The sequence below is a fragment of the Trachinotus anak genome, unplaced genomic scaffold, assembly GCF_046630095.1.
Source record: "Trachinotus anak isolate AG129_WGS33_773 ecotype Australia unplaced genomic scaffold, CSIRO_AGI_Tana_v1 ptg000035l, whole genome shotgun sequence".
Classification (NCBI taxonomy): Eukaryota; Metazoa; Chordata; class Actinopteri; order Carangiformes; family Carangidae; genus Trachinotus; species Trachinotus anak.
The window spans coordinates 231,175-252,500 of record NW_027273886.1 but is presented as its reverse complement, the minus strand read 5'-3'; the positions used below and the strand labels follow the sequence as shown (position 1 = coordinate 252,500).

The 21,326-nt window shown below is 41.6% G+C and overlaps 1 protein-coding gene across 1 annotated transcript in view; it reads right to left on the bottom strand.

Moving 5' to 3' along the window:
* The window catches only part of xpo7 (exportin 7), a 216,384-nt gene that overhangs the window by 80,840 nt on the left and 114,218 nt on the right, over positions 1–21,326 (bottom strand). The gene's annotated exons all lie outside the window — the stretch shown is intronic.

Genomic DNA, 21,326 nt, shown 5'->3' with positions numbered 1-21,326 from the left:
GGATTTCTTAGCCCTTCAGTAAATCTTTTGTGTTGCCATTAACTCTTTTCCCCATAATGAGCCTCTTTAAGCTTCTCTGAGTTTCTAATGAATAACATTCTGCAGGAACTGTGTGGCATCGGTGTTGAGCTGGGAGCTGTTTGTTGATGTTAGCAGACTCTGAGCTAGCTACTGTTGTACACTGGAGGAGGTGAGGAGGCGAGGAGATGAGGAGGTGAGGAGGTGAGGAGGCAAGGAGATAAGGAGGAGCGTACACGTCACATCCTTCAGATTTTCTCATGGAAACATGGAAATGAGGGGAAGTCCAGGAAGGTTTTTTCTCATTTTTCTAAGACGTGTTACGCTCCGTTCACGCACTGGCAGTACAAAAGACATGAAAACATTAATGCTTCATGTTCTCACATATGTTATACGACCATGTAAAAATGCTGATCAGAGAACACCGTCCTGAATTCTCCACATCAGCCTTTGTCTCCAGGGAGGAGCTGCAGCTGTGCAGCTATGTGAAACAAAGCCACACCACCATTATCACATTACTGATTTAGCTTTATGTGGCGTACAGTAGACAGAGGCTCAGATAATTCAGCCTAATTGAATGAAAGCTCTCAGGCTGATCCCTGCGAGGATATGGAGCATTAATTGACATTTGCTGAAGCCAAACAAAGGACAGTAGAGCCGTAACGCTCATTTAAACATATTAATAACAAGAATGAATCGTCCTCTTCAATCTGTTATTGATTTGAAAATGAGTTCAATCAATGCAGAGGAAAAATGAAACAGACTGGGGCGAGCGTTTCCCAGATTTATGCCAATTTATTTAAACGGCCAGCATTTGATTAGGAGAGCACACTGATGCGGGGGGGGGGGGGGGGGGGGGGTTAAGAGAGCTGCTCTTTCTGACACACACACACACACACTTGTGAGAGTGGAGAGGCTCTTATTGTGGCGGTGCCTCTCTAGCCCCCTCTCCAAGTCTCCATCACAGGCGATAGATAATAAGAAATCCCTGCTCTCTGCTTTAAAGACAGCGCAGTGGGTGGGTGGGGGGGGGGGGGGGGGGGGGCTCTGGATGAGGGGTTAAACTGGTGAGAGCATGTTTGCTAAGCTGTTTGAGGAGCATTCTCATATGGCCGGTGGCAGTGATGGGCTACGTGGTGGTGGGGGTGGAGGGGGGTGGTGGGGGTGGGGGTACATTTTTCCCTCCTGTCTTTCCATCTCAGTGCACCGCAGTGCAGTGATGGGATGACCTGGACTTGATCTTTGAGGGCAACATGGCTGATGGCTCCTGCAGATTGATAAATTGATTCAAAACTATTACCATGGTAAAAAAGCAATAAGGTCATAAAAATTGCATCGGTCCAGCCGGCTAAGTAAATCCGAGGCGTTTTGGGAGCGGGGGGCGGGACAGGAGGCACCGGGCATGAGGTGGAATGAGAGAGCAAGAAATGACTTTGAAGAGCTCATCATCTTCAATCTATTTTTCCTGCCGGGGCTCCATGCCGCTGCATAGAGGCACTTCATTACAGGGGAATAACTGTACACAGGCAGAGCCCCGGCCAGCCTCCCCCGATCCCCTCGGGCCCCCGGGGGGCTCCAGCTGGTTAATACCTCATCACTGGCTTCATTGAACGCTTTAATCTGCGCTCCTGTGATCAATAGCAGCCCGCTGTAAATTAAAAGGGCCATTTCGTGTAATCAACCCTGTTAATGCTCATTCTGAAAACCATTATTTGTGGAAGGTATTTAGGAGAAAATTGCCACCGTGACAAGCCCTCAAGCCCCCCCCCACCCCAACCACCACCCCCCCTCTGTGCAGCAGAGTTCTGCTGACAGAGATCACTGTGGTCAGGGTTTTGGAGAGGAGGCAGAAAGGAGGATGTGGGTGGAGGTGGGGGGTGGGGGGTGAGAGGGATGAGAGGCAGATGGAGTATTTGGTCCAGGGGACAGAGGAGAGGCAGAGCAGCTGCTGGACGGGGCCCGTGTCTGACGGCCCCGTCCATGGGCTCCTTTTCTAAATCAAACATTCATGCTTCAGTTTTTTAAACTTTCCTGAAATAATGTCAGAGTTCAAATATTTTCAAACACCAGCCTGTGATTTACACAGTGGTTCAGTTCTATGAGTCCCAGTAAAACTGACGGGTTCTGACTGGTTCTGGAACAAGAGAACAAGAGACAAACAGCTGACAGAAGAAATAAATGAGGCTCTGAGTATTTTCCTAAATTCTGGCTCCTACAGGACCAGGACTGGAAACTGGACTGAAGCATTAAAACATTATTAAAACCACATTAAAACATGATATATATTTTCAGAGAACGTGTCTCTCAGTCTGCTGTTAGCACCTGGAACACTGAGCTTCAGCAGACAGAGAGATATACATGTTGATATGTGTTGATTTCTTTTATTCTTTGATAGGAAATTACACCAGGTTAAATTGTGATCCAATTTGAGCTGCTATTCTTTATGAGTTATTATTTATTATCAGTTGAATCTATAACAATAATAATAATAATAATAATAATGATAATAATAATAATAATAATTCAAGGTTTTATTTGATTTATTTGGATCTTCATCAACTACTCTTCCTGGTCTTCAATCATGTAAACATAAATCATAATGCAAAACAATAATGTCAATTAAAATCAAAGACAGAAGGAAACAAGAAAATAATGTAAAATACAAACAACAGTAAAATAACAGAAATAATAACAGCAATGAAAAGCAGCCAGACTGTGTCTAAACAGTCAGTAAAAGGTTCCAATAAAAACAGCAAACACAATAATAATAATAATAATAATAGAGAGAGCTTAACAGGGCAGCCAAAGATGCTTTACAATAATTAAAAAAAATGTTTATAGGAAAACAATAAAATAAAACAGGGAAGTGTTTGAACTGATTTATATATATATATATATATATATATATATAATTAATATATATATATGTTTAGAATATTTCCTTTTCTGAAGGATGGTCTGTGTGTACACCACTGACAATAAATAATATATATTGAGACAATATTATTTATTTTACATGTTCACATTTAATGTCTGTTTTGAATTGAATCGCCTGATCACCTGATCAGCGGCTGACTGTTGATGAAGATGATTCATGATGTTTTTACCTCAGTTTAAACAGCTTCAGTGAACATGAATAATCCAAGATTCAGCTGAACAGCAGGGTTTGGTTTGAGGTGGGGGGTGTCCAGAGGCTGAGAGGACGGAGGGGTGAGAGCAGATGAAGAGGGGCAGTAGAGTCCAAAATGGAGTGGGACGGGGGGGTCTGTGGTGGCTGGAAATGGAGGAGAGGATAGATCAGTGAGGAAGGAGGGGATGTGCCTTGCCTGCTTGTGCATCCAACACACACACACACACACGCACACACGCACACACTCACACACACACACTCACACACACACATACACACACACACACACACACACACACACACACACACACACACACACACACCCGCCGGGAGCGAAAATGAAATTTTCCAGGCCGCTATTTCTGCAGCAAATTCAATTACTGAAGGCACTTGTACGAAGAGCTGTGACTTCCCTGATGGTGAGATTGGAAAAGGCTGATGGCTGCAGACAGTGAATAACAGGACATGGCTGCAGCGGCTGCGGTGGGGCAGGTACCAGCACAAAAACAATAAGACTGATTTGGACAGGTGAGAGAGCGAGGGGGGGGGGGGGGCAGCTGGTGATAAAAGGTTACGAGTTGAGAAAAGTTCTATCGCATTATCTTCCTCTTATATAAAGTGAGGGAACAGATGAAGCTGTGACCTCGCGCTGTGCTGAGATTCACAAATGGCCATCGTCAATACATGTGAGTCGTCCTCCATCACACTGGAGGCACTTAAACACACCTGAGATGATAAATAGGAGCTGAGACAGGGCAGGATATTAACCTCACACCCCTGGACAGACACACACAGAGAACATCACCTGGAACTGTTCGACTGGGTTTCACCTGCAGCCACTGACACACTCAAACCAAACCAGTGGCAAATATAATGAATAACACAGGTAAGTGAAAATATATATAATCAATCAAATAAAACTCAGTCAGTCTTTATTACTTTAATAGACAGAATAGAGAATAATAGAGTACAACTTTACTGATGGACAGTTGTCTCATCTGGCAGTTTATTCAAACATAAACACACACACACGGTGTGAACCACAAACAGTGAGACACAACTGAAGAGAACACAAAGTACATTCTATTCTTATTGTAACCATCAGCTGCTGCAGAGACGACCTTCAGGCTCGAGTGTTGACAGGTGGAGCTGCAACGTTCAGGTATTGAACTGACAGGGAACTAATCTGCAGCTGTTCTGATAATTGATTGATTGATTTGAGTCCTTCCTTTCAGCAGAAACATTCTCTGGTTTCAGTTTCTGTCCTTGACACCTGAGAAAAGCCGACATCGTGTCAGGCTCTTCACTCTTATCTGAAACTTTATTAACAAATTGATTAGTTGAGAAAATAATCACCAGATTAATTGATTAGGGGAAATAATTCTTTGTTGCCGCTCTGTTGAGGGTATAATAATATATCCATTAATTATTAGTTTAATTACATTACATGATGTACTTTAGCTGCCATGTTTAATTAAATACGTCAGGTGTATCAGAGCTTTCAGCCACTTAGGATTTGAGCGAACGTAAAAAAATCACAATTATGATAAATTAAATACGACTTGAATGAATCAACCAAGTAGCTCTTGTTAGCTCCAGTTAGCTTCTTTTAGCACCAGTTAGCTTCCTTTAGCTGCAGTAACAGGATCAAAGTCATTTAAACAGGTTAAGATGGTGAACCTGAATAAAACTCAGGATTAAAGTGATAGCAGTTAGTTAGCTAGTTAGTTAGCTGGTTAGTTAGCTGGTTAGTTAGCTGGTTAACAATAAAACAAATGGAATGTTTGTTTTGATTTAAATATATTAATATATATTTGTTTTTAGAAAATCTGAATCATAACTTCCATCTTCTGGCAGAAATAAATGTTCTATCTTCCACACATCCATCCAGCTCCAGTCCCCACAAACCTCAGAATCATAAACTGTTAATGTGTCACCAGAACAAAATGTCTGGACTTAAATAAAACAAATATCACAACATTGGTTTTGTTCATTTTCAGATTTGTCTTCATGTTTCCAGGTGCAGATATATTTCATGATGTCTCTGCTGCACCTCCCTCGCTGTCAGAGCAGAGGTGACGCTGTAGCATCAAATCTCAGCCGCCGTGTCGAGGTCTCACACCCGGGCTTTGTCTAGCTTGGCTGGCCACTGGAAAATGAGTGTCCTGTCTCGTAATCCTGATCGCCTGCTCCTCATTCTCATTGTGTGCTTTTCCTTTAATTTCTCCTTTCTGTGCCACAAAGCCGGCGGCATTACCTACGAGGAAGAGGGGATCTAAAGTATTTGATTCCAATTCCAGGCAAACCCTGAGGGGGACTTCATCAGCACGGCAGCCCCTCATGTTTCACACCCAGACAGACAGAGAGGGGAGAGAAAAGCTATTAAAGTTGTATCTTAAAAGGTCAATAACATTCGCTGTAATGACTCTGACTGTTTAATCCAAATATATGGGTGTGTGCTGAGCCCTGCTGCTGACATTGATAGACTTGAGTGGCAAGTGAAGGATCCCTCCCTGTCAAAACGTCCCTGGCTGAGGGCTAATGAGAAACACCACCTGAGTGTAAACTGTCGCACAAAAAGCCTGATTTCTTCTTTTAATCAGGGGGATTGTCTGACTGTGAAGAAGTGGCTGTGTAGTGTGTGTGTGTGTGTGTGTGTGTGTGTTTGTAAGCCAATCAATACTGGACGATCCCACAAAACCTCATAATATGTCCAATGCCAGTTTCCTTAAATTGTAAAATATCTGCACAAGATAATTGTGCGTCCTAAATTGTGTGTTCAAGATATTAACTCGTCTGCAAACATAACTTCTGCACATGAAAATGAACCTGCATGAACAATATCAATATCTGTGAGGAAACATGATCATTTCTTCACGCAGGAAATTAATGTGTTCAAAGAAGATGAAAACTCATGAGAAGTAAATTTGAATTTGAGAGCAAACAATTAGGATCTTGTGCAAACAACATGTCTGAGAAATCAATAAGTTGAGCACATAAGATATTAACAAGATACAACAAGATATTAACGTGTGCAAGAAAGATCCGTCTCTTCTGCAAACTGGTTCATAACCTCTGCACAAAAAAACAAGATAATAATTTGTGTACACAAAATCTTAATGTGTGCAAAGAAGAATTTAATGAATTTGACCATTTGGATCTGGTGCGAACAACAAGATAACTTGTCTTTAGGTTTGAGTGTCTAAGGTTCACGTCTGCTGCTCACAAGATGAGAACTTGTGCAAATAAAGATCTGGATCATCTGCAAACAAGATGAATGAAAACGTACAAACAAGTTGTTCACAGAAGATATGAAGCTTAAGGACGTCTGTGTCATCACTGTGGACAAGTTATTCATGTGTGCAAACAAACCTGCACCACCCAACCTCCACCATCCTGACCTCCACCATCATGCTGACCTCCACCATCCTGACCTCCACCACCCAACCTCCACCTCCCTGACCTCCACACCCATCGACACTGGCACTGGGGGCAGGATCATTCACTGTGTTCATGAGTGCTGCTGTGGATACTGGGCTGATGTGAGTGTGTGTTTGTGTATGTGTGTGTGTGTGTGTGTGTCTGTGTGTGTCTGTGTGTGTTTGTGTGTGTGTGTGTGTGTGTGTGTGTCTGTGTGTGTTTGTGTGTGTCTGTGTGTGTGTGTGTGTGTGTGTGTGTGGGAGATGGGATGATATGTGTCTGTGTTTGTCCAGAGCTGAAACACAGTGATATCATCTCCACGCTCCCAGCAGCTAATGTGATATTTGCTGTCGCCCTGGCCCTGAAATCCGGTGTCAAGCGTCTGATCTCATCTGCAATGTAAGACAATTTCCGCACATCTGAAAAGACAGTTTCTCCAGTCAATAGACTATAAATTGCTCTTGGAAAATGGAATCATCTTAACTAAAGGTTACTCACTTTCCTCCTGGGGTCCAGAGGGTGACCCCTCCTTTTTTAATAATTTGTATGTTTAGTTGTTTGGTCAGTCCGCCCCGCACTTGTGATGTCTCATCGGAGAGCCCATCAATCAGAAGCCGCCTGGCACAAACCTCCTGCCACAATATTACAGGTTATTAAAAGGACCATCAGGAGGCAGCTGGGTGTGTGTTGGCTCAGGGCTCGCTTCTCATTTTCCGAGTGCACGGCTCCCGCCACATAATCTAGTGATTCATCCCCCACCCCTCCCCGTCAACAGGTGCCGCCGCCGCCATCTCCTCCCTGATGAAATATGTTTACTGCAGTGAACCTCGGTAAACAGAGCAGCTGACAGAGAGCCACAGGTGTCATCTTACCTGCTCCTGTGTGGGAGCGGTGGGCGGAGCCAGCACAGAGACACTCAACCAGAAGGAGCCAAACCTCAGACTATTACATCATGAGATTTCCCGCCTTGTTGTTGCTTTTCCCACCAACCAAGTCGCAGGAAACATGGTCACAGTCTCTTTCCTGAGTTACAGCGTTGAATAATGGCCTCAAGTGTTTTTGCAGAACATTATGATGTCACAGTGAATTGACCTTTGACCTTCCGATGTAAAATGTCATCACTTCTTGTGTTAAATTGTGTCATAATTAGTGTATAAATTTGTAAGTTATGGCCACAAATGTGTTTTGTGAGGTCACAGTGACCTTTGACCTTTGACCTTCGACCGCCTAAGTCCAATCTGTTCATCAGTGCTGCCTCTGTGGTCCAGAGAGTTCACTTCTGTCTGAAAGTACAGTGAGAATTATCACACCCTGTAGAGTGGACTCATTTCCCACAGTGCATTGTCAAAAGTAAAGTCACTAACCAAACAATATCTACCATCATGCATTACAGTGAGCGTGAGAGTGAGAGAGTGAGTGAGTGAGTGAGTGAGTGAGTGAGTGAGTGAGTGAGTGAGTGAGAGAGTGAGTGAGTGAGAGAGAGAGAGAGTGAGTGAGTGAGTGAGTGAGTGAGTGAGAGAGTGAGTGAGTGAGAGAGAGAGTGAGTGAGTGAGTGAGTGAGTGAGTGAGTGAATGAGTGAGTGAGAGAGTGAGTGAGAGAGAGAGTGAGTGAGTGAGTGAGTGAGTGAGTGAGTGAGAGAGTGAGTGAGTGAATGAGAGAGTGAGTGAGTGAGTGAGTGAGTGAGAGAGTGAGTGAGTGAGTGAGTGAGTGAGAGAGTGAGTGAGTGAGGGTTAGGGTTAGTGAACCCTAACCCTAACCCGCTGGTGTTGAAGCTTCATGACATCAGAGAATAAAAACGATAGAAATGTAGAAAAATAGAATTATTTTTTTTTTTATCGTCAATGATCAGACTCAGGTTTCATCTCCTGACCTTGTGCTTCAGACGTCAGCTGATGAAGATCCAGACATGAACTCATGTCAACAAGATAATAACCTGCACAAATAAAACAGGTGAGAACCACCTGGTCCAATCATCTCTCTCCTCTGTTGTTATGTGTTGATGATGTTGACAGTCACACTCACATGTGGTGTCTTTAAATGTGAATTATCTGTGTGTGTGTCTATATTTGAACTGGAGATGTTTATTGTTTCAATAAAAGATTGAATAATAGTTTATTCTTCTGTTTTATTTTCAGTGGATCTTTGCTCTGTTGTTGGTTCCACTGTAAAGATGTTTTTATGTTGTTTGTTCTTTGACTCTTTCCTGAAGTCATTGGTTTATTTTGTGAAATTGATTCTGAGACATTTGATCTTAAAGTTATTTTTTTCACAGTGGTAAAGTTATGACAAAAGGTTTTAATTCTAAATCTTCATAACAAATTTAATTCTACAAGAGTTAAAGTTAAATTCATCTCATTTCTTTAAAGGTAATAAAATACATGTGCTGTGTTAAGCAGCAAGTATAAAACATAAGAAATGCTGGTAGACTGATTCACCTTTTTTTCTAATAAAAATAAAAAAGCCAGAATTTCTCTCCTTGTGTGCAGATAAACAAAAGATCATTTACTTCTGTAAAAGCTTCAGTAATTGAAATCTGACCTCACACAGACTGTGTGTGTTTTAAAGACACTCGAGAGCGTCAGGTCTTTATTCTCTGCAGGAGACTGATAACGTGACTGTAATCACAGCCGATCCATAACCACTAAAAGATTTATGATCGATCTAACAAGGTTTTCAGTCCAACTGCAAAATATTGCTTTGATTACTCAGCAGTAAAGAAATTAATGTCTTTATTTAAATTAAAATAAAGCCTTATCACTGTGGTATTTAAATAAGACAAACGATGACAGGACTTAAATAATGACCCTGTCTTTATGTTGGCCTTACATTAATATTACTTTTTATCTTCATCCAGGATATTAATAATGGAATACTGTGGGAATTAATACTTTTGATCATTAAGAGTTCAGAGCTGTACGAGTGGGAGAAGTAAGCGCTCAGGTCGTCATTAATAACCATCATGAAACACGGAGCCGTAGTGGCTCTTTGGTGCCTCATCGCTGATGATTGATCATGAATATTAATAACACCAACAGTCCCGTTTACGTCCTCCATGTACGACCTGTCAGGGAGGGCCTGCTCCAAGAGGGCCAACACATTTCATTAATACACAAGCAAGAGTGTGTGTGTGTGTGTATGTGTGTGCGTGCGCGTGTGTGTGTTTCGTCCCCTCCACCACAGTTTTCTTTAAACTTCATTTGTCTTTTCTCTAGAAACAAATGTAATTTCCATTCAGCTGAGCCGGAAGACAAAGCTCTCGATTTACCTTCCAGAGCTTCACCTGAGCTCGTGACCTCTGTCACTGACCGAAACAGGTAAAAGAGGCTGAAGTCAGTTTCCTGCTCGGGGTGTCTGAGCTCAGAGTCAAGCTGCTGCTCCTTCACGCCCAAAGGAGCCAGTTGAGGTTGTCATGGTTACAATAATAAACACATAAACTGTACCGAGAATGGCGTACCTACCTTCGTCGTCATGGTTACTATTATAATTGTTGACCCATCCATCCTCCTCCTGACGTGGACTCTGTCGCTCTATAAACTACGTCACCGCACTTTTCCCTTTGCTCCTGTCATCATCACTACGACCACTAGATGTTGCCTAGCAACAAAACCTAATGATGGGTCATAGCAACCTGCTGACAGACGACCTGTGACCTCGTTACAGGAGGACAGTCTCTAGTGCATAAACCAAAGCGATGAGCGTTATTATAGTAACCATAGCAACAGAGAGGGTGGAGGACTGTTGTTGCAGCTCAGTGTTTGGTCTCCTCCCCTCTCTAAATGCTCCAGATGTGCAGCAGCTGGCGTCTCTGTGGGCTCATCACTATCACAGGCTCCTTATTACTGTAAAAACATTGATCGCAGCCACTTTAAGTGTCTTTTTGTGACAGGTCTGTTTTATGCAGCAGCTCCTTTGATCCAACACAACAGAAACGACCTGACCTTCATATTAACCTGAAATCCATTATAACACAGCAGTATTCTGCCCCCCTCCCCCTCTGAAACCAAACCCACGCCCCTGCTCTTCCAGGCCCTTAAATGATAAAAGAAGCAAAACAGTGAGATCCTGTGGGACATCTCTGCTCTGACAGAAACTGTAGTAAAGCTGCAGCAGAGCCCTGCAGCCGGGGATAGATTTATTTCCACCGAGCAGCCCGGGGCGGTGCCACCGGTGTTACCATGACCCCATACATCACGCCTCGTGTGAGCACATATTAAGTGCCTTTCTCATCCCCCCCGCCCATTAAAAGTAAATAATCCGCAGAGAATGAGGCATTTGTTAAGGAGCGGTCCTATTCTTCATACGTGACAGGGATCTGTTTGTACACAGCCGGGGAGACGTGTGAGCAGGAAGAGGAGGCAGGAGCTGGAGTGATGATGTGAGAGGACTGTGATCAGAGCCACTCTGCTGCTGCTGCAGGTCCAGACCCACAGCAGAGCCAGCACAGCATCACACTGGGTACAAAAAGGTAAACGCACAACGTTCAGTTCATTAACACAAATGTCTTAATGAGCGGAGAGCTGAGAGAGAAACCAATTAGTGATTAAGTCCCAGCATCACATGAGAATAAATTAAAACGATGCTCTCATGTGTTTGCATATTTATGACACTGAATTTCATTCCATACTCTGCACATAAATCATGCAAATTTATGAAGTGAAGGTTTTGTTTTATTACAGCGTATTATGTCATGTTCAATGTCTGAGGTGTCGCAGGAGTGAGGTAAAGGCCGGGCTGATGGCGGCTAGTCCGGATTATTTATGGCCACTTCCTGTCAGCTGATACACAGCTCTGTGTGTGTGTCTGTGTGTGTGTGTGTGTGATCAGGATATTGATGATACAATCTCTCTGAAATGTCCACTTCTCAGTGAGTGGGCTGAATCAATGTGGTTTATAAAGGGACGTTATGATGTGTGGATGGTGAACAAACACATATTTTTGGATTTTTGCTTCATTGATCAGTGAAAATTGAAATAAATGTAACATTTACATCACAACAACAACAACAACAACAACAACAACAACCACACAAGAAAAACAGTGGACACTGGTTTTGGTTGTAAGGAGCCAAAGGAACAAAAGAAACAAACAGAAATCTGTTGTTGTTTCTGTCAGTTTTCATCATAAATGTATTTATTGCATTTTTTAGTCTCTCACCACAGAGGTAACAAATCTGTATGTTTGTGTCAGTGTTTCTGCAAAATGAAGCTGATGAATGAACTTGGCTTCAAACGTGTGTGAATGATCCAAACAGCTGATGTGTCCTGTCTGGATGCTGAACAACCAGTGGGACATATTTATGGATTTATGCTTCAGTGAAAACTGAAATAAACACACTGTGATTTTTGGCAGTTTTAGTTCAAACCAAATCCATCCTTCACTGATATTTCCTCCTTTTGTTTTTTGCATATTTGTAGTTTCTTTGATCACAGACTTACAAACTGTGTGTTTCTCACTTTGTGTTTAAAGTTAAAAAACCTTATTTCCTGCTGCTTATTTTTTAATTTTCATTGACAATCGACGATGTTTGTCATCTTCTCACCAGACGATATAAACATTTCACACATCATCAAAACAGCTGCCAATCAACTGTGTGATACTCAAAATATTTTCTCTGTCTCTCGATGTAACAAGAACATTTTCTCATTAAAGGTCCATCCAGTCTAAAGGCAGATGTCCATGTGTTTGTGATTATAAAGCAGGTCTAGGTTCTATATTAATACTGTGAAAGTATCAAAGCCTCAGTCCACAGAGAAATGCACACAGCCTGTATTCAGACACTGAGCCTTAAAACCAGCCGTCAGGACTTCTGGAACTTTGTGATGTCACAACAATCAGCCAATCAGAAGAGAGGCTCAGAGCCTGAGAGAGAGAGAGAGAGTTTTTGGTTCTTAAACCACAGACATATCTTCTGATGGAGATCAACACTTCAGATAAAACATGGAGCTTTAAATCAAGAACCTTTTAATGTCATAATAATATATTTTTCTTAATATTTCTTGACACCAAATTACTCTATTTTTAACAGAAATTGTTTTTTTTTGTTTTGTTTTTTTTTTTGTTTTTTTTACCAAACATCATTAAATGTTCTCATCAATAAATCTCATTAAAATCTAATCATGACTTTTTTTTATAAAGATGTAATAACTGGTTTCTCACAGATGATATTGCATAGTGTTTATTAATGTGTCTGACTCCTCCCACTTCACTGGAGGCTGCTGAATAAACAGAAAATGTAAAATACATGTAAAATATGTGGAACAAATACTGAACATTCATAAATATATGGACATGTTCTTTTATCTGCTTATAAACCAGTTATTAGCCTAAATGTTGACATGCTGCTAATTAATGCTAAAAATGAAGAGTTATGAATTTTTCAGCACCGTTTGAAATCCGTGCTGTGGAGCCGCCGCAGGCCACAGCTTCCTCTGATTCTTTCAATCACAGAGATGATTCAGGGGATAAATAATAGATGTGGAGGATCCAGGCGGCTGTATCAGACCTGAGAGAAGCTCTGCGGCGTTAAATGATCTGAGCCGGGATGAAAAGCACACAATGAGGAGGAGGAGGAGCCGCCGAGGGTTAAACGCTCAGCAAATGAAAAGCTCAGAGCGCTGCTGTCCTCTGCGTCGGTGTCAGGAACTTTTAAACACCACATGGCTCTTCAAAAACTCACCTTAAACTACTGGCCCGCCGAGCACCGGCCCCTGACCCGGCCCTGCGCTCTCTACATGATTGCTTTTGTTCTGCGGAGAATATTCAAATGGGGCTTTATAAAAGCTGGAGTGTGGGTCATAACACGCCGATTCTTCCAAACTGGTACAGATGCTGCGTATGAGCGGGGGTCACAGCTCGGCGGTTAACAAAGCCCCGCGTGGTTAAAATGATCCAGACTGCACATTCACTGCAATTTAGCTTGAGTAATAGATGAGGGTCACGCTGGGTCACTTCCAATTTCCACTTCCAGGGGAGAAAAATGAAAACAACTCATTTGCACAAATCTGAATAATTCAGTCACTCAAAAACGGCAGAGATGAAAATATGGGCCTGAGGAGAGGATAAAGAAAAAGGCGGGAGACACTGTTGCATGTCGTGCGGTAATGACGGCCGGCCTCTCGGTCGTCTTGCATAAAGGCTAATGATGAATCTGACAGAGGATATGAATCCAGATGTAAGAATAAAGCGTCTCTTTCTCGGGAGGCTCTGCTGCCTCTAGTGAGCTTTTAAACTTATCATAAATGTATTAAGATTGCAGCGGGCCATGAAACAGCTGTAGACAATTAATCTTCTGCAAATCTTATCCAAGGAATTGGTTTCTGCAGAGTAACATCTGCTGCGAGAGGCGATTATTCATGGGCGACGCACAGCCGCCGCGCTTTTATGCATGGGGCACAATCATTGCCAATGAAGTAAAAATTTATAGTTTTCCCTGTTCAGTAAAAATAACATTCAGCAGCATTAAAACATCATCCATCAACATTGTCCTGGGGCCCGGGGCCATCCCAGGCAGAGAAATTAAAAAGTATTCATTCTGCACAGAAGTTGCAGAGCGCGCTGCTCCACTGAACTGACTGGGTTTTTCTGCAGAGCTGCTGAGAATGAAATTGGAGATGTGGGCTCTCGGTTGCTGGTTGCATTGCTTTTTGCTCCGGCTGGTGGAGGAGGAGAGATGAACCTCAGCCCCCGGAGACGGTGATCAGACAGTGCAGGCCCTGATGGATGACAGTCAACATGGACTTGCCAAATATGAACTTGGAATAAAATCAAGCAGCGTAATTTTCTTTGAAAGTAGTTTCTGTGATAAGATGTCTCACAGTTTAGTGCCGAGGAAACTAAAACCTGACAACACACAGTATCACACTTTACCCCCACTGAGCCTTTAATATGGAAATATGACTCAATACATCTGCAAATAATATTGTTCAACAATGAAATGAGATTAAGAAGAAATAAAAAGGTTTCTACTCGAAAGAAAAGCTAAAGGATGTTTGCTTTTTTTTCATTTATTTCTTATTAGTTGATAAAATTGAATTTATTTTACTCCCATTCATCTTTTACTGGATCATTAAATTGTATTAAAGGAGATGAGATATGTAAGTTTTTCTATTGCTACACAGCTAACATTAGCATTAGCAGCTGTTTACTCACCTAGAAGAAATGTTGTGAGTTCAGCATCAAACTTCATCCTTTACTCACCAGCATCTGTCTCCAGAGGTGGAGACAAACACCATGTTAACTCTGCTGAAGTTAGCATGCTAACAGCTAGCTCGTCACTGTAGTATCCAGTCTGCCCTGAGGAGGTAGCTAGTAGTAGTAGTAGTAGTAGTAGTAGTAGTAGTAATAGTACAGTGGACCACACCCACCTTCACCTCCCTGCTTCCTGCTTCCTGTTTCGCATGTTTTTCATCCAGATGTTTAGGGTCTGTGGATTCTGGGAATTCCTTAAGAACAGATGTTGTAAGTGGAAGGAAACTCAGCATATGTGAAGACTGTGTGAAGTACCTGCTAATGCAAAAACTGCTGCTAATGTTTCACATTAAAAGCTTTGCATGTGGAGGCTGCAGGAAATGCAGTGTATTTGCCACTGAGGTCATTTGCAGCACATCAAGTCATTTTTACAGCAGCAGGTCAGTTTATGCAGCGTTAATAGCAGTTTAATAACAGTTTAATAACAGTTTAATAACAGTTTAATAAAGTTAAACCTCCTCGTGTCTGCTCTCAGCCTGTTACTGACTCGTGTGTAGATGCTGGTCAGATGTGGAGGTTAAACTGGTGGAGACTTTGCTCTGAGGTCGTTGTGCGGCTCTGCAGGAGTGACAGTCCTGATACTGTAGTGGAGACTGATAGAGACGCTCTTCTTCATTCCCCAGCTGCTGTAATCTCACAGATGGTGATATCATTTACAACAGAGGCTGTGAGCTGGAGCCGGGCCAGACGCTGTCTTAATACGAGTTTGATCATCTGTAACTTTGGCTGCCTGTCACTAGTTTTGGTTTTTAAACAAGGCAAAGTGAAAAACACTCCGACAATCAATCCTCATGGATGTTATTTAGAGAAATAATGAAAGTTATCTGTCACTGGAGGGAACAGAGGAGCCAATGAAGACAGATTATTAAATACAGAAGCCCCAAAGGACAAAAGACCAGCTGATGTGACTTTATTAGAGATGAGGTCAATCCTGAAACATCAGAAACACGCTGAGTTCATGAACAGGTGAATAACCTTCACCGACCTGTAAACACACCTCACCTGTAGTTTCACCACATGAGTGTGTGGTTATGTGGAGCTGGTGATGCTCTGTCTGCTGTTGTTGTTTATATCTGAGTCATTACTGATCAATCTGAGAAATTACTGATGGATTAGAGTCATTACTGATCGATGTTATTTTCAAAGTTAAATTGAGAGAAACTGTAGAGGACGTGAAGAACAAGGTTTTACATGTGAACCAAGTCTCATAAACTCACTTACCTGAAATCACCTGTTGCCCTGGTAACCACACCCAGGAAGTTATATGACCCCACCCTTCTGGTCTGAACCACTGTGAGACTTTCAAACCTGATGTTGTTTTACCTGATTAACATTACAGCAGGTATTTGATCAACATTTTATTGGTGCAGGGTTTTAGTGTTTATTTCTATTTCACTGTAATAGATGTTTGATTCACTGAAGGTGAAGAAAATACAGAAACTGTAACAGTAACAGTAACAGTAATAGTAATAATAATAGTAATTGTAATACAGTATTGTTGTTAGTGGTGACATTTTAACCTGATATGTAATTGTAGTTATTTTGTCTTTATTCTGATATTTCTCTTCTCATGTGCAGAACAAATCATTCATCCATTAATAATAATAATGATAATAATAATAATAATAATATAACCACATTTAATAAATCAACAAAAAACAAAAACAATGTTTAAATGTATTGTTTCTCAAACTGAAACAAAAAACTATTTATAAAAAATGCTTCTGCATATTTTATAAGATCACTTTTTAAAATAAGATGCATGTTAAACAGCAAAGCTTTGTTTTTAAGTCCTCTTTCTTTAGCATTAATAAACTGTATATAAACATGTAATTAATTCTTATTTGATTTGCCCTCTTATCTTTTAGCTCATTGGCCGTCTGTGAATAATTGACCTGTATGAAAAGTGTTATACAAATGAAGTTTGATTAATATATTTGTTAACACACATATGACAATATAAAACACAGCTGTAATAATATATAATATGACACTTAAACATGTCCTGCTTATAACTGCATCATAGTGAGCTATTAACTATAGTATTTCTATTCAGCTCATTAATGTTGTTAAAGTTTAGAATAAATACTCTGGTGCCTTCAAATCATGATGAAGTCCAGTGTTTGAAAACAGAGGAAATAAAGACTCTGGTGTGTAATTAGTGATGGACACAGATCAGGCTACCTGACGACCCACAATCCCTCTGTGCGGAGGAGGCCATGTTTAAACCTCGACGCGTATTGTTCGACGTGACACGCTCAATTTATCATTAGTTGTGAGCGAAGAACGGATGAGTACACTTTCAATTTAGTTCCGCTGCTTTCTTCATTCATCACACCTCCCTCATCATCCATCATCTGCAGCTCACAGCCACACAAACACTCATCGCTTTAATGCAATTAACTGCACGCTAAGATAATTTCATATTAATGAACCAAGACATTTATTTGATTATTCATTTGATGAAGTTTCATCAGGGGCTGACGGGATCTGAGCTTGTAAGTGAGAAGAATTCAGTGTGTTTCCTTTGTGTCGTCTCTCTGTGGAGGTTTATGTACATTTCCCAGGCTGCACCTTCTGTCTTCATACAACAGGCTCTGAGAAATTGGAAAAGTTGCAGCAATAGATAGGAGGTGACCTGGAAACAAAAGCAATCAAGGCTGGAGGAGGATGTGGGGAGCAGCGGGCCACCGGCAGCAGCCGCCGCCATCAGGCTGAGATTCAGCCGCTCTGTCAATAAAAGAAGAAATACCTTCTGAGGCACGGGGCCGGGGGCAAAGAGGAGTCTGCAATTTCACACCTTCATGTACCTGAATGCAGGACATTTTTCATGTTACTCCACCTCCTCACTCAGTAAAACACAATGAATCGTTTGGGGCCGATTGGAGATGACGACAGAAATGATTCCTCTCATAACAAACCGGGGGGGGGGGGGGGGGGGGGTCAGTGACTCTCCTCCTCTCCGTCCAATCACAGCACCAGAACATAATTATTTTCTAAACTAAATAAACTGGAATTTAACCACAAATCAATCAGTTCTCCATTTGAAGAACTTCAGACTCAATCAAAGCAGGAAAAAAAATCAATTCCGACCAATTAAAGCTGCTTTCATTAGCGTATGCAGATGAGAGGCTGTGATCAGGCCTGGTCTCAGATGCCCCCCTTCTGGTCAGCCTGAACCTGGGACTCTGAGGAGCCACAGGAGCCCCTGACTGACTCATACCTGCAGCGTCTTTGTGTTGTTGTTGTGTGTTTGTGTGGTTGTGTGTGTGGCAGGTCTGCATCACGGTTACACTGTGACTGCAGCGTGACCACAGACACACACACAGGTCACTTCTATTTCCTCTGAGTTTCATTTTTCCGTCTCACCTGTTTGGTTTGTTTCACTCAGTTTTATCTTCAGGTGATAAATTCTAGGATCAGGAGAATTTCACGTAAAAGACGAAGAAGCTGAAACATTTCTGACACTTTGTAGAAGCTGCATTTGGTTTAGTTTAAAAAGTTTAACGAGACGAAATAACCACAGAAATCAAACATGTAACAAACGAGGTCAGAGGTCGTCTCTCAGCAGGTCACTATGACCCGTAGTTAGGTTCTGTTGCTAGGCGACATCTAGTGGTCGTAGTGATGATGACAGGAGCAAAGGGAAAAGTGCGGTGACGTAGTTTATAGAGCGACAAAGTCCACGTCAGGAGGAGGTTGGGGTGGATGGATGAATATGACCCAGGAGAGCGGTGTTCGATTCCCATGTGACAGGAGCAGTTTATGTTGTTTCTATCATCCATGACCGTTCACTGTTATTATTGTAACCATGACAACAAAGATAATCTCATGTTGAGGAAGAACTTATTTTAACCCAAATCACCATCTTTTCCTAAACCTGACCAAGCCGTGACTGTTGGTTGGTTGGATGACAGGTGAGTGTGCTAACCTGTGCTAACCTGTGCTAACACTGAGCCACAGCAGAGACAGTGAAGATGGTTGGGAGTTGTAGTTCTCTCTGACTGTCGTGTTCTCTGTGTTTTTGTCTTTTAATTTGCAGCAGTTTTAGCAACATTTCACAATTTCAACACTGAGCTGCTTTAACTACTTCAAACTGTTAAATATTGGTGTGCTGGTTTCCAACCTAGGGCTCAGCCCCCTCTAAAGGAACACCAGCTAAATCTGAGGACAGAAGAAAAAACACAGTTCTACTAAGTCAAGTATATTTAGTGTGTTTTCCTTGTGTTTTACACATTTATTTTACTTTATTTCCATGTCCTTCCTACAGCTGACTCTCAAGCTGTGTTGGAATGAGCTGCAGAAATAAAGTTGACTTGACTAGAAGAGGTGCACTGTTTGCATTAAATTATTAAAGCTAAACTCTTATTCTGAAAGGAAGCAGTAACTCCAGCTGTCATATAAAATATTTCTGCCACATCAAATGAAACACTCTGGTCCAAGCACCTTAATCTGAGCTGAATTGCAGCACTTGAGTAAATGTCCTCCCCCCTCAGCTGAGGAGCATCTGAGACGTGCTCGCCGGGATCATTTCACACGGTCCACGCTGAACGTGCTGCTGCAGGCCCACGAGGATTTCAGGAATCCCTCCTCCTGTATCGATCCTGCTCTCGGAGCTGCATTGTACCTCCTCAGCATCACATACATTACAGCAGCAGCACAGAATAGATGGCAGAACAATGTATTTAAAGGCATTACCCTCCAGCTAATGGCGAGTCTTCGAGGGGGCCTCAGTCATTTACCCTTGTGAGTGGTCAGACCGCTCCAGTTCCCAGCACGGCGGGATTTAAAATGATGTCCTCGGTGGACTACATTCACTGGGATTCAATTTGGAAATGTATTCATATTTACTTAGTGTACCTGCATTGCATTTGTATGGATCACTCGAGGGTAAAAGTAAAATTGAGCAAATCGAATCAACATATTGGGACATGTGGGGGCGGTTGTATGGAGTCCACAGCCGGGGTCACTCCAATGCCTTTTATGATGTCCCTCTGAAATCTATCTGAATCACATTAAATTGGATATAAAGATGTGCAGACACATACATCACAGTAAATGGTGTGGTGCAGCATCGCTCGCCAAGAATCCCACCTCAACAATCGGGTTATAGAATCGGCTTTAGATCCTATTAATAATTCACAATCTTGTTAGGGGAGAACAAACATTTCTGTTCAAGCAATTTGAGTTGCTGGGTTGTTATGATGGGCGGGAGGCTGAGGACGCCAGACACAGGGAGGCTGTGAAATGTGAGCCTGCTGTGTGTGGAAGAATAACTCCATGCTATTTCACAGTCTCTGCTTTCTTTATTAAAGCGCCGTCACAGTAAACATGTCCCGGCCCAACTCAGGCGTGCAGCCGCCAACAACACGCCGCGGGATTTTAATGTTGAGGACAGACGGCCTCATTATAACCTGTCAGATCTGCAGCTAACAGCAGGCTACACTCAGCATTAATGAAAGACAATTATTCTCTCTGTTAATTCAGTATTCAGTGTCAGAAAATCATCACGTCTGAGGCGTTCACATGTTCTAAAGCCCAGAGATGTTTCAGAACCGGAATCAGGGTCAGGATCAGAATCAGGATCAGGATCAGGATCAGGATCAGGATCAGGATCAGGATCAGGATCAGGTTAGGTAGGTTTTCACATTAGAGGAATTTGCTTTTGTGTCTTATTTCATAACAATTAACAGAAGAAGAAGAAGAAGAAGAAGACAGATGAAGCTTAAACTTGCATTTTTTTTTACAATAAAAATGTTTTTAAAAAATTATAAAAAATATAAATATAGTACAAATATGTCAAATGTGCATGAAAAATAAGAATATGTGAGAATGACCATCACAGATTAATCCAGAAGATTTTGTATGAATTAAATGATTAAATAAATGATTATAGGTGCACATCTCAGCCTTTTATCAAAATTATAAATTAAAAACAAACAGGAGATTAACAGGAAGTCAGGGTAAAAAACCTGTTTCCAGATGTTCGAGTGTAACAGATGTAAATCCTGTCAGGATGTGAGGTCTTGAAGAACATGGATACAGAGGTTACAGATGTTTTCTGTTTGCACACGAGAGAAATAAACTGTTTAAATATGATTCTGAAAAATATAAAACAACAATAAGACACAGTGAACTATATATAAATATATATTATATAGTGTATATACATTAATTCATCTTCAGTCACACTGAGCCTCAGTGTTTTCATCCTGTCACCTCATTACTGTTGTAACCTTAGTTATTGTTATTTTAAGTTAATCATATTAATTTATGTTGTTTATTAAGTGGTGAAATATTATTTGAGTTTATTAGAGTATTAATTAATATTAATGACTAATCAGTGATCAATACATTTGTTAATTGATAGCAGGCTGTTTCAGTTTATAAAAATACAAAGAGCAGTTTTTCCTCATTTCACAGACTGAAAACATCTGTATGACGGCAGGTAACATCTGGATGGGAGCAGGTAACACACAGAAACATCTGGTGTCTGACACAACAACATAA